Raw genomic sequence first — 12,642 nt, 5'->3', positions numbered from 1 at the left:
GACAGTAAAATCCCTTGATTATGTCCTTATTGGAATGGATGCATGTGCGAAGGGGATAAAGGAACTGTCAAAATTGTAAATCTGAACTACAACTGTTTCATCTTTTCTTTTTCCTTAACAAATATGAGACAGTTACTTTATCTTTGAAATACAGAAGCAGAAAACAGAAGAATGAGAGTCACCAATATGCCCACCCCTTTCAGTCTCAGAAAATGGATTGTATGGGTTACACCCATTTTAACTTAATGGATGATCTTCGTCAAATGCTCGAGAGAGAGGCAAAAATGACATCTCCTCCCATTATGCCCTTGTGTTTAATGATATCTGTTATTATTCTTTATATGTACTGGCTGCTAATTGTATAAGTGATATTTGACTGGATACAAAGTTTAGTGCAGATTTCTGCTATGTTATTATTTTCTCTTAGACCTTAAATTATATCTGCTTATTTAGATCCTTGAGAGTCTTTCCACTGACTTCAGTGGGTTCTAAAATCAGGCACTGCTCCTGCTCCCATTGAAGTCAACGGTAACATCCCACTGACTTCATGGGTCCAGGATTGAGCCCTTGAAGTTTTTGCACTTGGGCTACTAGTAAAGGAAACCTGCTGTTTTAGCTTGAAAAGTGCTGCAATGATTTTGTGTGAAATAGAAGAGGAATGATAAACATTAGCTCCAGGGATCATCCCACTGAGTGGCTCAAACATACAGAAATTTTACCAGAAACAAAATTGAAGCAACTGTTTCCATTGCCATTGGGCTATGGAAAGAGATGCAGTTTTCTTGAGCAGCTCTGAGCCTGATGATCGGAATGGCTTGTGCATTCATTCTACTGACATGTTCTACTACTTATTTTGTTGGGATTTGTTTGTTTGTTTCCCTGACCTGTTGCTTGTTGTCCAAAATACACCTTTTCATCAATGCCAGCAGCACAGTTACAGTAACACAGTGTTCACCACTAATCCACACAGCCCTGACTGTATTTCAGCTTTAGGACTTGGATCCCTTGTTATAGCTCAGTGTCCCCCAAATGCTGTTTCTTAGGGGTACAGAGTTAAGTAAGCAATGAACACTGAGGCCCAGACACTGCTCTAAGTGTCAGTGATATTCTCAGCTGCAGCCAAGGGAACACAGAACATCTGGTGCCATATTCGTCCCTGGTGTAGCTCTATTTAAGCCAATCAATTTACTCCAGAGATTTAGACGGACCATCAGAATTTAACAGGAAAACACCTTTGCAATTCACCTTTGACTGAACTTTCTGCCATATATGCAGCATCATTCTAATGAAAGAGAAATCTCCAGCTTTCGTATGATTCTGGGTCCTTTACTACAGGCCTGATCCTGAGAGGGGCTGAGCTTTGGAAACTCCCCCTGGGGCTTGTGGGAAAGGAAGTGCTTAGCATCTCTCCAAACTGAAATAGTGTAACACTTGCTTATAGAATCCTACAGATTTATTGGGACACAGCAAGCTCCAATTCCACACACTGGAGCAGGACTGAACTTGCTGCTAACCCCCCAGTTCAGTTCAACAACATACAAGACAATAACTGAACACTCAGATAAAGACATAGTGCTGATGGAGGTGCTGGCTACACTAAACATTACAATACATAAGTTTATATAAGTTTCCACGGTCGTTCTATATTAAGTATTGAAAAGAAGTGCAGTGCATCCCCACACAGACACACAGACCACAGGACGATATTGCTTACCACTGCCAATTCTGTGCCATGACGGAATGGAACAGGCAGAAAGGAATAATATGCAGAGGAGCATGCTGTGCTGACAAACACTGATGCGGGGTGGTGTGTGCCCTACAGCAGCTGAGATACCCTGTCCCACTCAGGAAAGATGAGATTTAGGCTTTTCTGGTCTTCTCAGGGTGGTCATCTTTGGGAATGTTAGGCAGCTGTTAAAATAAGAGTTGACCATGATAAGTGGTCATAGAAATCCTGCAACAGTCCTATGAATATTCCCCCGTTTCACTTCACACCTTTGTCAGCTAAATTCTAATTAGCAGAGGACAGGTAACACTAGACAAACTCTACAAAATATGCAGACACAGCTTCCACAAGCAGACTGCCGTCTTCATAATATTATTAATAATGAAGATATTCCCCCCATTGTTACTATGGGACCACATGTATGATAAGGCTAAACTGAATTACAGCACGTATCTGATGTTCATTCTGAATAAACAGAACAGGAGAGATGTTAAAGATTTCAGCCCAAACAATGACATGAACTCAGACTTGCAAAAATTGGAATAATAAAGCTGTATTTGCTTTGTAGATAAATCAAGCATTCAAACAAATGGTGCTGCTCTGAGGAGAGTTAGGATGGGAGGATTTAAAGGCATAAGTTTCTTTCCACCACTAAAGTCCTCCCCCACACACACACTTCCTCTAACACCAACAGCCATTATGAATTACAGAAATCTCTGCCTTCCTTCACTGGGGTTGTTTTGGTCTCTTTGTAGAAGCAATTGTATTTAGACCACTAGAAAACCACAGGATTTTGCCTCTGCGCATGGTGCAATATGTGGGTATATATATGGTCATATAAATTTTATATTTATACTGTAAAGTCTACTTCCCACATGTCCCAAAAAATTTAAGACAACCCTGATGGTGCTGGGGGAGGCTCCTCTGCAGCCGTAATAGGTGAACATGAAATCTTACGCCTAGTCACTAGATTAAGGTGAAGAAAGCCATCCCATCTTGTGTTCGCAGTTCCACTGGATTTCACAGGCTGAACAGGTTGAGGCCAGATTAACACTTCAGTGGAGACACAGCAGGAAAAACTCAGTCATCTGCAGGAAGTGATGTTTGGTATTCAGTAGTGGCACTCTTTCCATTGACTCACACTTAATCAAACCAGCAGAGGGCATTCCAGTGCTCTCTGAATGAACATGTATATTGTATCCAGCTGTTCTGGATAATCCATAGTCAGCACTTGAACACATTTGACTTAAAGTTATTATACACACACGTCATTAAGTCTTAATGGGAAAACAAATGGAGTATTTTCATTATATCTACCACTCCATGACATTTATTTGAACCAGCCATGAATTTTTGTCTTTTTTAATACACCTATATCTCTATAAACACAGATATAATTTTCTGATCATTAGAGCAGGATCCTTAACTTCTAAAATACTAACAATTAAAACATAGACATAACAATCTAGATTAAAAGCCAGTGAATAATTGATTGTTTGATGATACCCTTTTGCTCAGACATTTGGATGAATTAATTGTGGCATCTAACTGAATCAGGCTCATCAAGTTGCCATTATTCAGCTGAAGGCTGTGGTATTTACCAAATGAATAGTGTGCATTAGATTCTTGTAAGTAAAGAGCCAAGTTTAAACAAAGTGATAATGAGCAATCTGGTCGATGCTGTGGTGCACATTGGCTTCTCCGCTAGCGTAACAACAGGAGCAGAGCTGTCTTTGGAATGACCCACTGCACTGTGCTCTCTGTAGCTAGTGGTAGAGATCTGCTCTGGCCTAATTTTTAGGCCTGACCTGGATCCAAACTGGACCTAAGATCACCTGATACAACCCAAGCCCTATAGGGTCAAGTTATTTTTCTACCTGCCCCCCCAACCCTCTGCCGCCTCCTGCCCATGGGGACAGCATGGCACTCCTTGCTACACAGTGTGTGCTGAGGACTGATAGGTGCTGTGACTCTTTGACACACTCACTCTGCAGCACAGACTGCCCAATGAGGTCATGGCAGCTGGCAGGAGCAGGGCATGCCACCGCTGCCACGCTGGCCCCATGGACAGGAGGAGGGGATCTAACTTGATCCAAGCCCAAGAAAGTCTGGTTGTTACCCACCTGAGCTGGACCCAACACTTGTAGTAGGGTCCTATTGGGTTACAGAGCTCTGGATATTAGGAGTCTATATTCTTCTCACAGCCTTGATTCCGGCTTAGCACTGCAGGTGGCATAGCTACAGAACCAACACCACAAGCCAACCCCACAATAAAGATAACGATCCTTAGAGATGGGTCACAATTAGAACTTCCATTCTGAACCCCATGCTAGTTCTGGGAACAACCAAGGCAGGGTTCAGATTGAACTCTTCACATTTGAACCGGTCCCTGTAGGTTTGGTTCTAGCTCAAATCCAAAAGCATGTGGAGTCTATTTTCCAGTCCCGATGCAGATGCACATGACATTCCAGGAGTTCTGTTGAATCCAGCAACTGAATCCTAGCCCTGACTGGCCTTAAACCCAAACTCTGAACTCTTAGCCTAACCCTAGTTTAGATCCAGATCTTCACTTGGACTGTAAACTCTTTGGGGCAGGGACTGCTTTGTTGTTTTGTGTTTGTACAGCACCTACCACAATGGGATCCTGGTTCGAGACTGAGACTCTGCATGCTATTGGAATACAAATAAAAACTAGTAAGATCTGCATCTGAGCTCCACCTCCTCAACATATACTTAACCGTAAACAGATAAAGGGCCTCTGACACAATGGAGTAGTTCTGATTCCATCCAGTAGGGGCGCGTGGATTGCATACACACCTGCCAGCTCCTGACTTCCTTTTCATCTGCGACACTAAAGTACAGAGCTGGTGCCTCAATATGAATTATGTAGCTCAGAGTGGTGTTGTGAGGAGAAGTTAATGTTTATAGAGTTTTGATGCCGTAAAGCAGTTAATAAGTCCTTTGTATTATTATTTTTACTCTGTTTTCATGCTCAAGCAATGGTTATAACTGGAATGAAATGGGAGGGAAAATGTTTGGTAACATACTGATCGATATACCTGCCTTTGAAATTTAACACCAAACCAAAAGGTTGATGTAGCTGGGGCAATAATTAAAATAAAGTTTTATGGTCCATTTCCAGGCTGGAAACCTCCTTACAATCCATGAAGACCAATGCACAGCATGGCAGATGGATGATTTCAAAACTTGTAGAAATCAGCTGGCTGACTGCTAGTCCATGAGTTATGAGGAATGTGTCATCCTATTTACTTCAGACCATTTCTCCAGTTTTTCCAGATAATTTGAATTTTAATCCTATCCTCCAAAGAACTTGTAACCTCTCTTAGCTTGGTATCATACAAACTTTATGTGTTCTCTATATGCTATTATCTAAATTATTGACAAAGATATTGAAAAGAAACAGACTGAGAACTGATCCCTGTGGGACTCCACTCAGTATGCCCTTCCAACTTGACTGTGAACCGCTGATAACTACTCTCTAGCAGCAACTTTATAGTAGCTCCATCTAAGTTGTATTTCCCTAGTTTGTCTACAAGAAGGTCATGTGAAACCGCTTCAAAAGCCTTACTAAAGTCAAGATGTAGTATATCTACCACTTCCACCTATCCACAAGGCTTATTATCCTGTCAAAGAAAGCTATTAGGTTGTTTTGACATGATTTGTTCTTGACAAATCCATGCTGACTGTTACTTACCACCTTATCATCATCAAGGTGTTTGCAAATTGATTGCTTAATTATTTTCTACATTATCTTTCTGGGTGCTGAAGTTAAACTAACTGGTCTGCAATCCCCCAGATTGTCCTTTTCCAGTCCTCTGGAATCTCTCATCTTCCATGACTTTTCAAAGATAATTGCTAATGACACAGATATCTCCTCAGTCAGCTCCTTGGGTATTCTAGGATGCATTTCATCAGGTTCTGGTGACTTGAAGACGTCTAACTTGTCTAAGTAATTTTTAATTTGTTTTTTTCCCTATTTTAGCCTCACATCAAACCTCATTTTCACTGGCGTTCATTATATTAGATGTCCAATTTTTACTAACCTTTTTGATGAAAACAATCAAAAAAGTCATTTAGCACTTCTGCTATTTCCACATTTTCGATTACTGTTTCCTCCTCCTTGCCATTAAGTAACAGGCCGACCCTGTCCTTGGTCTTGCTTCTAATGTATTTGTAGAATGTTTTCTTTTTACCCTTTAAGTCTCGAGCTAGTTTAATCTCATTTTGTGCCTTGTTTAATCTCATTTTGTGCCATGGCCTTTCTAATTTTGTCTCTACATACTTGTGTTATTTGTTTAGATTCATCCTCTATAACTTGAGCTAGTTTCCACTTTTTGTAGGACTCTGTTTTGAGCCTCAGCTCTTTGAAGATCTCCTATACAGTGGGACAGTTTGCTCTTGTGCCCTTAATGCTGTCTCTTTGAAAAACTGCCAACTCTCTTGAACTGTTTTTCCCCTTAGACTGGCTTCCCATAGGATCTTACCTACCAACTCTCTGAGTTTGCTAAATTCTGCCTTCTTGAAATCTATTATCTTTATTGTGCTGTTTTCCCTCCTACCATTCCTTAGAATCATGAACTCTACCATTTCAAATGTACCAAGTGTACATGATCCTTGGGGTTGCTTTGTTAGAATAAACACTTGTAAAGGGACTGGATAAGAGGTTCTAGTTCTGGCTCACTTCTAGTAACCACTTCAGGGTGCCTGTAGCCTTTAGTATTTGTAGCACCTAGAGACTCCAATCAGGATACAGAACCACACTTTGCTAGGCACTATATACATATATAAAAACAATAGAGTTTACTCCATAGAGTTTACAATCAGTCTTCCACAGGATGCTTGGGATGCTGAAGGTATCATGGCCTGCTAGATAAATACCCTGTTTTTGTTTGTTTGTTTGTTTTTTCCTGGCTGGGCACAATTTTGAAATTAAAAATTATGCCCACGCAGCAAAAATGCTGATTAGTGTAGCCCATATAGTTAGAATAGGGTAGTATTCATTTATACTTACCGAAGGGGTGAGGAGGCCATTGTGGGACCTGTATCATGGCAGAGACTTGAGAGTGGCCTGTGTTTGCGGCACAGCACCATAGCTTGTGAACCTGCCAGTCTCCACCACTACTGTAATCTTCCCCCTAAATAAATTCATTTTCCGTTGAACTATTAGAGCCATTTAGAATAGCCACAAAGTAAAGCATGTATAGGGAATTGGGGATCACACCTGTGAGTGGTCCTTAGTTCACCAGGTTGGCAAACCCTGGGCTTGATGCAAACTCAAGTGTCTATGAGCAGGGAGCATTTCACATCAGTAACCTCTTCTGGATAGGCAACAGAGTGTCTCACGATCAATGGAAGATGCCTCAAACAAGCATTCTTTGGGCAGATAAAACCAAAAACCAGCTCTCAACACCTCTCAGTCTTTGAATCTGAATTTTGTGGCTTATCTTTATTTAATAATAATAATAGTGGTAGTAAATGATAAATCTTGGTATGCGTATGTTTGTGTAAGATCTTAATTTAAACCAAAAAATATATATTTCCCAGCATCCAGTGCAGTCAACATTTTAAACAATATAAAGCCTGTTTAGCAATGAGGATGAATTTTTTTTTTTTTTTTTGCACAATTAAAATCATCTGGTGAAATTACCTACTTCTTCAAATGTTTTCAGGGGACCAGGGAGATCAGGTAGCACAAAAATAATAATGACAGTCATAGAAGAACGTGCAATTAATTTGAAGGATGCCCATAGCAATGTCATGATATTGCCATGTTACTGTACAATACATCACATTCCTCCCCCATAGATAAGCTCTCCTATCAAATGACATTAGCAAATGGGAGGTACAAATGGGAAGAAAGTGGTGGGGATACACATTGGTCTCCCACCTCCTATACATTGTAAAACATTTGTGGCTATAGTCCTCTTGAGAGGTATTATCAGAATTCTCTGAGACTGGTGCCAAACCCAATATAAACTACTTATTGGGCACTGTATATCTGATTACATACAAAAGGCTTCATTAAAATAATATTAAGTTGGAAAGTCAAGCACTGAGATGTTAGGAAATGCCAGAATTACCTCTGAATTATGATACAGTCTATAATTACAAGATCACACGCTATTTTTTCCATAGGTTCCCTGCCTCCTTCAGTGCAGAGAATGGACAGTCCTCACTGAATGAGCAGCTAGTCAATATTTTATTTTTCCTCACTATTCAATGTGTAGCCCTAGGCCTTATTTAGTGTTCACCATACAAACCCTGATCTGAATCCAGAACTATTAAATCCCTCATTGGCTTTTCTAGGTGCATAGCACTATATAAATTGGAGTGCTTTGTACACACTGGTGAATTTATCTGCACTTCTGCAAATCAGCCCCCCAGGTGTTAAGCTGGGCACCCAGAAAATGAGAAAACTGTGTTAGAAAAAAATGACTGAAAAATCTGGTTTAAGTGCCTGGCCTAGTAGCACACAGGAACTCTGTAGCAGAAGCAGGGATAGGATTTAATTCTTCAGAGTGGTATTCAACTGCCTAACCATGAAATTCCTTTTGTCTTCCTGCAGTTCTCTGCTATATTCACTACAAACCTTCCAACTTCTGCAACAAATGAGACAAGTTTAATTTACTCCAGAACTCCAATTCAGTCCCTGAGCACCAACTAAAGCAGGGGTCCTGTGAAAAAAATGGTATGTGATCATGTAATTAAAGAAATGTATCATAATACATCCAATACAATACATGCAGACAGGCAATCACAATACAGCTAAATTAAGAATGCACAGGCAACCTTCATTCTGGCATTTCCTAACTTTTGCATTCTTGACTTTTCAACCTTAATAATATTCTTTCAACTTTTTTAATGTCATTTGGTAGTTTTTAGGTTTTTTAAATTCCATCATGTGACATCAAATTGACACCCACATGGGTGATCAACTAGGTTGGAGAACCTTTAGATCCACAGCACTGACCTCTGCTACTTGAGCTAACACAGTAACGGACAGAGGTAGTAGGTTATCATCCTATATGCGAGCCAGACACTAGAGGAAGAGAGGCATACATTTGCCAGTGGGTTTTACTCCCCACATTCCTCTTCTGTCAGCAAATATGAATAAGGAATTCTGGGTTTTTTTCCAGGTTCTAAGGAGAATGTGTTCCAGGGGTTACACACCTTTCTGCCTTGGCCCCTCCAACTTGTCCTTGTTCTGGTCCCAGCGTTCCCACCCAACATCCTACCTCATCTCCTTGTCCAGTCTCCCTCCCTCCATTGATCCTCTGGCTCCACACCCCAGTTCCAGGCTTCTCATCCCATGCCCCTAGCTCTGTTTACCACTCCCAATTTCCCAGTTCTGCCACACCCCTCGGTCCACATCCCAATCCCAGTCGCCCATCCACACCTTTCACTCAGCTTTTCTTCTCAGTCTCCTTTCTTGTCCAGCTTCTCAACCCTCTGTATTACATTCATGCTGCTTCTTTCTTTTCTGTGCATTGCCTGAGCACCAGCAGGGGCAGCACTTATAGCACAAGAGAGACAGGCACCCAGCTTTCAGTTCACTGCTTATTGAATAATAATAGTTTTTTTCTTCCACCCTTTAACTATCATGTCTACTTCCACTGGATGATCTTTGTGGAAGGAGCCGTCTCTTACTTTGAGAATGTCAGTGCCAAGCACAATGGAGCCAGAATCTCATGTAGAGCATAAAGGTGCTACCATTCTACAAATAATAAATAACAATAGTAATAATATACAGGTCTCGGTCAAAATGTCAGCAAGAGGAAAGTTATCAAGAGAAAGAAGGGAACTTTAAACTGTTTTGAATATAAAAAGAGAGTTTGGTTTGGTTGAGATTTAGGTCAAGGTTCAAACAAGTTTTTATTTTTCTCCAAACAGTTTTCCCATCCCTACTTATTATTACCAGCCAGGTAAGAAGCAGTCAGTGTTCTCTGTGGCTTAAAAGTGAATGACAAACAAACAGGAGATTATTTATGTCGAAAGAAACAGTAAATTAGCTCTCTCTCCTTCGCCAAAAGTGACAGGGCAAATACAAATCACAAGTTCAGCCTTCTCCCCAGGAAAATAATCCATGGGTTCTTTAAAGGAAGGAATTGCGTATCTGCGTATATAGGGCAATAAATGTCCTTTTTAAAATGAAGTAATTTCTGAGCTCTTCAGCATAAGATTTATGATTAAAGTGACAGCACCAATATTAAAATTTAATGTTCCCAATATTGTCATGTAACAATAAATCAACCTGTGAGAAGCTGTAAGATCCTTTCTCCTGGTGAAAAGAGTTACAGAGCTTTAATTTGAATGGATGTTGGATTACGATTAAGAAGCAGGTTATTGATAGTGAAATATATGAATGTGCGTCTCTACAGCAATCAGATGGGATTGCATAAAGTAGTTTATATAATATGCAATGTACGGCTCTATCTGTCAGTGCCAACTGGTATTCTGGGGCTTTATTAATGCAACAGCATATAGAGATGATGAGCTTGCAGGCAGATATAAAGACCTCATGATTGTTTGGAATATTTAGACTACTTGGCCTCAAGCTCTTGTGTATTTTTTTCTTGTTACTGTACGGAGCTTTCAGGTACAAAAGCATGGGAAGAATTTCAAAGGGAAAGAAAAGTCATGTTCTTTTATTAGCTGGGAATACTATTCCTTTGAGATTTGTGGATGTAAAATACCACTGAAGTGCTAAGCACTTTACAAAGGAAGGTAAGCATTAATGGGGAAAGAGAAAGGCTAAGGGCCACATACTCCAGCCCCTCTGCTGAACAGAACCATACTATCCAAGAAGAACCCATCAAAATTATTGGAAAATTCTGCCGTTATTATCAATCATGTTTACTACAGTGCCTAAGGACTAACCAAGACCAGAGCCCCCATTGCTCTAGACATTATACAAACACAAAGTAGTAAACGGTCTCTGCCTGGAAGAGTTTATAATCTACATAGACAGGACAGACACAGGCTAGGGGATGGGATGTAACACACAAGCAGAGTAAACAATGTGATGGTGGGAAACGTCATGTTAATTCCACAATTTTTTGGGTGCGGGGGGAGCTGGAGGGAATAAGCTAAATGGAAAGAAAAAGGAAGGGGGAGGGGAACAGGATAGGGGGAAAAGGAAGCTAAGAGGGGCAGGTCTGCAGTGAGGCTGAAGTGAAGAGACTGAGGGAGGAGGCAGGAAGGGTTGGAGCAAACAAGCCAGTCTGCACAGGGCAGAGGAGGTCCAGTCAACATTATAGAAAATTTGGATATCATCAGTGTCTGTGGGTCCTTGCTCTAGCTCAGGGATACTCAGATATCAGTGGTTCAGGAACCAAATTAGTGATCAACCCAAATGTTTCATTTTCGCGCACACACACTCACACTCTCTCTCTCTCTCTCTCTTTATATACATAGATATTATTCTCATGGTAAAATGACTGATCAGGTATTCTACAACTGGTTAACAACATAGTAAAAACATCCTAATTGGTTAATAATTAAATCACACAGTGTTTTAATATCATGTGCTACAAAGAGCAGCAGGAGACACATTAAAGAGCCACTTGTAACCCCCAAGCCTCAGTCTGAGTACTTCTGCTTCTGCAACTGCTCCCAGTTGAAGTCTCTGACTGGCTCCTCCTTGTAGTTTATGTCACCAAAACTACATGGCAGGGGTGGGGGAGGAGAGGCACTGCATGGATCAAAGTTCCCTCAGCGAAGAGGGTAGCCCCTGTGCAGTTCTGGGTCCACAGGTTTCTGAGGAGAGGAATGGGCCCAGATGGGGCCTTTTTTCACTGAATGAATTTAGTGGCACATTTTAACTAATCTCTGTGCCGCTCCTGTGTACCACCAGTTCAGGACTCTCTTCAAACCAGCTTTCAAAGTGTGCAGCTTAGTTTCATTTCATTCTTTTTGAAAATAATAAAATGGAAGCTTTGAAAAAAACTATCATGATTCAGATTTGAAAACTACACAACTTATCTGAATCCATACAAACCAGACACGAGCTACTGCAGTTTTCTGGCAGCTATGATGGCACCAAATGGTGCATGCTGAGGCCTTACAGTGCACCAGCAACTGGCAGGAGGAGCTTGTGGGATCCACAAAGAATTTGTTTTAAAGGACTAGATTATACATATGTATGCACTGCATGCTGCCCACAGCCTAGCTAACAAGAAAGGCTGCTTTGGTGAAATGCCCAGCCCTGTTTCTTTTTGAAAGAGGTCCAGGTAACCTGGATACTTAGCCCAAATGGACCACCAAGCTTTATAGAGTTTTCCCATCATTAATTGTAAACACAGACACTTTGTGAGGGCAAATCATTTTATGCCACAACTATCAGTCACTCCCCTCGCCCCAGGTTTTTGCCACCTTTGGCAAATTCCTGGCCACTTCTGGCTAGCTGGCAAATAGTAGGTAACACTTTGCACTTATAGCCACAGATCTCAATTCACTTTACAGACGTTAGTCAATGGACCTCAGAACACTGCTATGAGAGAGGGGAGTATTATCACCTCTATTTTACAGATGTGGAAACTGAAACAAAAAGGTTAAATGGCTTGTGCAAACTCAAACAGAAAGTCTGAGGGAAAGTTGGGAACTAGATCTCCTGGCTTGTGCTTTAACTACAAGACCATATTTCCTCACCAATCCAGGTGGGTTGTTTGCACCTGGAGAAAATGCAGGATGAAACTCCTGTGTCACACGTCCTTTGCATATTTGTGCACCACTGACCCACATGTTCACATTCTATACATCAGTTTCTTTCCACTAGTTGGACTAGGAGGAGAGAGGCAGCAACAAAGAGAAAATTCACTACCTGACTATCCCTATTATAAACAAAAAAGCCAAAACCTCACCTGCAGTGTGTGTGTGGGGGGGAGAAATGGGGGAGA

The 12,642-nt window shown here is 41.0% G+C and overlaps 1 long non-coding RNA gene across 2 annotated transcripts in view; it reads right to left on the bottom strand.

Annotated features, from left to right (window-relative positions):
* Nucleotides 1–2,683: 2,683 nt before the first annotated feature.
* LOC137158556 (uncharacterized) overlaps nucleotides 2,684–12,642 on the bottom strand; it is a 31,476-nt gene continuing 21,517 nt past the window's right edge. For both annotated transcript variants that reach the window (XR_010921448.1, XR_010921447.1), the window contains exon 3: nucleotides 2,684–2,814. This is a non-coding gene — a long non-coding RNA (uncharacterized lncRNA). The remainder of the gene's footprint in view (nucleotides 2,815–12,642) is intronic.

The sequence above is a fragment of the Emydura macquarii genome, unplaced genomic scaffold (assembly GCF_026122565.2).
Source record: "Emydura macquarii macquarii isolate MOO-44397 ecotype Brisbane River unplaced genomic scaffold, CSIRO-AGI_Emac_v2 contig_1713, whole genome shotgun sequence".
Taxonomy (NCBI): domain Eukaryota; kingdom Metazoa; phylum Chordata; order Testudines; family Chelidae; genus Emydura; species Emydura macquarii.
The sequence above is the reverse complement of the archived record's forward strand: the minus strand, read 5'-3'. Positions and strand labels throughout refer to the sequence as shown.